Genomic DNA, 5053 nt, shown 5'->3' on the forward strand with positions numbered 1-5053 from the left:
TAAACCACCATGAGCTACTCTAGTACTAAGCTTTTTTTTAAATTTTGTTTTAAAATCTAGCGTTCAGCTGCCCCCTTGCCCCCCCCCCACACACACACAGGCTACTGCCCTAAAAACGATCACTCCGCAGCGCTAGCACTGTCTATAACGACACGCGTTTTGCTGCTATACAGTACCCTGGCTATCGGATGCTCTTCCAAGATGTGTTCTCGTGTGACGTGAGTGTCACTTACGATCGCTCGCTCCTGGCGTACGTGGGTATACAGAACGGCGTGGTCTTCGCCAGGCTGGGCGGCTCCTTCACTTACAGGTAGGTGCAGCCGGTGCTGCCATCTCTCGGGCGTGTCTAGTATCGTGGCTGCCGCAGATAAAGCTGTGTTTACACTACCGACTTTATGTTGGCGAATTGGCGAATTCGACTAACTTCTCAATTCGCCAACTCCGAGTTGGCGAAAATAGAACATGCTCTAATCTCCCAACTAGTTGCTATCGATCGGTTGGTCGCGCAACTTTTGCGTTTACACTGCGGATTGTCGGTTGTATCACAGGCACTTGAAGCGTTTCAATAAAATATAATGCTAACTAAATACGAAATCTATTTACTACCAAATTCTTAATGTTTCTGTACTCTCTTTCACCTATTATTGCCGACAGTTTCCTGTAAATTCCGTCCAAATCTTACGTCCAACATACGCTTCCGCGGCGGCCATTGCTTTCGCGACGCAACTGTTGCATGCTTACACTTATATATATATATATATGAAAATACGCTAATGAATGTAAACGACCTTTAACCTTTGTCTGTCTGTCCCTATCAGAAGGCCGCGCGTGTCCTCCGTGGTTTATTTATTATTATGTTAATTTGTATTATTTCGAGGCAATTCGCGTCAAGGTCTCGCTATGTCTCTGTTGTAGAGCGACGAGCGAGTATACAGAGGGCAAGATATTCGCCAGTCCTATCGGCACCGTATCATTTGAAGTCTTCGCAGATCCTGGTTAGTGCAGCTTCATTGTCATGAGTTGTGTTAAGTAGGGTTAAGGTTACGGATAAGGTTGTGTAGGGGAGACCGGGTATAGTTGTTACAATTTTCCCATTTTCAGCCGTATCAAACAAACGAATAGAGGAAAACGTGTAGTGTCTTCCATGAGATAAGATAATTATCTCCTTTTATTAAAAACAGTGAAAATTTTGAAACTCAAGTAAACATGAACAAGATATTACGTAATAAGTGGACGTAAAAATTTGTAACAAATTGCCCCCATGTCGGGGCAAGTTGTGACATCACCTGGGGTAATTTGTTACACATTAGATAGTACGTAGTTTGTCATAGCTATAGTCCCCTATAGCTACAGTCCCCGATAGCTACAGTTTGCCATTGCTACAGTTTGCCATAGTTACAGTTTGACATAGTTACAGTTTGCCATTGCTACAGTTTTTGCTATTTCAAGAATCGGCGCCGGTTAGTGGCGTGCGTCTTTATAATCACGTATGCGCCATTTTCACTCCTACACACCGATCACAAACAAATGACAAGTATGTCAAAAACATGGTGCTTGAGAGGCAGACACGCAGAGCGCTGGTAGAAAATTAAGTGTTGACAAGGGATGTCAACGACTCCCCTGCCCGCAAAAGAGGGGAGTCCACAGCAAAATGAGGAAATCCGTAGTCTGAAGTGTCTCAAGAAATTAAGAATGTTTGGCTGAGAAAAATACCGGGCAATCCGCGAGCCTTGTCCTGCAGAATGAACTTAGTTAGTATAGCTGTAGCGGCCAATCTACGCTTTAATCGGCATGCGACTACTTTAAATTTGCCTAATTGCTCGTTTTGTTTAGATGCCCAGCGCGCAGTCGCAGGGCCCTTTATCATTTGAGTTGTAAGACAGAAGAAGCTCTCTTGCGAAGTTGGCCTTGTATTTTCACAAGAATATTTTGTCTTAGCAAGAGCTAGAGGACATATGGATCCTTGATAGAGTAGAGTGTATATAGCAAAGTGACGTTAGTCTTGTAAGATGACTGTGCAATACTGAGTAATTCGGGGATTGTTGTAATGGGTAATTTTGGACTTCTTGTGATGGCCATCGTGGATTTCAGCGCGGGAGTTTCTGTGCTTTGTTATTATAATGATGATGTTTTTATAGAATCCCTATTTGTAAGGCAGTGCTGATTAATTCTTTTATATAAGGTTGTTGCCGTTACCCTGAGGTTAAGATTGCTTGTATATCGTTTTATACCAGCGGGGGCAGGGGAAGTATTTTAGTGTGTGCCTGTTCTTAGCGATAGGGCAGGGCAGCATGTGAGGGAAAAGTACTACAACATGAGATTGTCTTTATAATGATGTATTCGTGATTGTGTGTCTTATATTTGAATGTATGGTTTTTGCAGTAGATCTAACTAAGCTGTCTAAACCGCTGCTTCGAATGTTGGTATTCTTCGACCTGTGGTTAAGAGGAAGAGCATTTCGTGCGTGTCTGTGAGAATTATCAATAGCAGAATTTTCAGGGAGTCACACGTAAATCTTAGGGGAGTATTTGACTCTGGACTCGTCGTTAAACTCTGCACCCTGAACACCTTACTCGTAATCGATCCTGCGCTTGAATGCAGCACGTGCAGTCCGGTTACGGTTCACCGGCTCCGCCTCGCATAATCCGATGGCGCTGACGTCACGACGGGTTTTGTCTGGGCCGGGAGAAGTCGTACTGCATCGATACGCACAATAGCGGCTGGCGTCCTTCTGTGGCAGCGTAAGATAGACACTGTGCCGACGAAGATCACGTCGCTGCGGCCGTGCTACCGCGGACAAAAAACGATGACGCGTAATTAAGCTTCAATGAGGCAGCAGTTCGGGCTCGCAGATCTGACCAGCAGTTATAGTTAAGCTGAGGAACTGACCAGCAGTTAGAGTTAAGGCTGTACACTGCCAACAGTTAGAGTTAAAGCTAGTGGCTGACCAAGTCAGTAGAGTTAAGGTGAGTGACTGACCGCAGTTAGAGTAATGAAGCTGAGATTGACCGAGCAGTTATACAGTCTTAGCTGGGACTGACCAGCATTTGAGAGTACAGCTAAAGACTGACGCAAATGTCCCAAATCGGTAATTTGTAGCCATAAGTCTACATGCATCTGCGCGTGCGTGCGTGGTGAGTGCGTAGGTGTGTGTGTGTTGTGTGTGTGTGTGTGTGATGTGTGTGTGTGCGCGTTGTGTGTGGTGTGGAGAGAGTGTCATAGGTGTGTTTGCCGTGCATGTGCAGAGTGGCCTAGTGTATGTGTGCGTGCCGTGTGCGAGTGCGTAGGTGTGTGTGGCATTGTTGTGTGTGTGTGTGTGTGTGTGTGTGTGTGTGTGTGTGCGATGAGTAGGCTTGCCGTTTGCGTGCGTGTGCCGAGGTGCCTAGGGTGATGTGTGCGTCGCGTGTGCGAGTGCGTAGGTGTGGTGGTGTGTGTGTTGTGTCGTGTTGTGTGCTGTTGTGGTGGTGTGTGTGGCACCGTGTGTCGAGTGTGCGATAGGTGAATGTTGCGTGCGTAGTGTGCGGTGTGCCTAGGTGTGTGTGCGTAGCGGATGTCGAGTGTCCTAGGTGTGGTTTGGTGCGTGTGTGTGTGCGTGCGTGCGTCGCGTGGCGTGGTGCGTGGCGTGTGATAGTAATTGTACGCGATTAGAGCGGCTCGGCCAGCTTTCGGTCGTAGCCGTAACTTCATGTCGATCGTCAGCGGCTGTCGAGCCGCCGTTGTGCGGTCACCGTAGATCCGCTCACTCAGCAGTTCTTCGTCGAAGCAGTCCGATCTGGATCCAGGGGATGGAAGTCGCCTGACCTGACATCCTGGCGACGACATCGTCCGGCTGCGATGGGAAGCAAAAGCGAAGAATCAGAGTCAGTGAACTGATTATGTTTTGCGCTAAACTCAGTAAATATCCTACTATACCTGATGTCGCTCTGCTTCTTGTAAACAACATGACTTGTAAATAAATAAAATCATTTTATTGATACTTCAAAATGGTAATAATTGCATTCGCTTGCCCCAGAAAATGTATGCTTAGAACAGCCAAGATAATCGCCACCTAAACTAATTTATAGTGGCTAGTAAGCCGAGGATATTGGCATTTATAGGTTTTTACATAGTGGCCATCTAGAATCCAAGCAATGCGCCACCTCCTCTATTCTTGTGAAGTGGCTCTACTAAATTTGAAAGCTAATTAATCGTAAGTGGAAAATCGTTTGCTTGGAGGCGTTTTTATCACGAATGTCGCCCTATCATTTTGTTTAGCGCTACCCGAACTAGAGTTGATACATGCCGTTCGCTATCAATCATGCGTTATTGGCTTTTTCCTTGGTGTGTTGTCGTCTTTCTCATTGTTTGTGTATTATTATTATGAAAAATCACGGATATATATTATTATTATTAATTATTTATGTTATGCTGATTCATGATTGTTATTATTATTGTTGTTGTTGTTTCCAAAGTGGATCACGGCATTAGCCGGTAGTTTCTGGGTTGGCCGTTTTTCGCTTATTATCATTATTATCATAATAATTATTATTGTTGTTGTAATTATTATTAGTACTATTATTATATTATTATTATTTATTATTATTATTATTATAATAAATAATCGGGCACGAGGACGCATGTCTACGTGACTACTCACTCGAGACAACCTTGTCCGGCTCGTAGCCAGCGATGTAGGATATATGAGGCAGAATCGACATCCTATGCACGCGATCCAGACCGCCAGAAATACAGCGGGTGCAGCCGACTGAACAAAACCACACAACGACCAGGCCGACAATCTGAAGGCTATGGCAAACTATAGCTATGGGCAAACTGTAGCTAATTATTTCATTAATTAATTAATCAATTAAGTTTTAATTAATTAATCCCTTAATTAATTAAGGGAAACTGTAGCTATGGAAAACTGTAACTATGGCAAACTGTAGCAATGGCAAACTGTAGCTATGGCGACTGCAGCTATGGCAAACTGTAGCTATGGCAAACTGTAACTAGCTACTGTCAATATGATGAACTCAAGGCAAACTGTAACACATGGGCCAAACGTGTAGCATGC

Source organism: Priapulus caudatus, unplaced genomic scaffold (genome assembly GCF_000485595.1).
Source record: "Priapulus caudatus unplaced genomic scaffold, Priapulus_caudatus-5.0.1 Scaffold227, whole genome shotgun sequence".
In the NCBI taxonomy this organism is placed as follows: domain Eukaryota; kingdom Metazoa; phylum Priapulida; class Priapulimorpha; order Priapulimorphida; family Priapulidae; genus Priapulus; species Priapulus caudatus.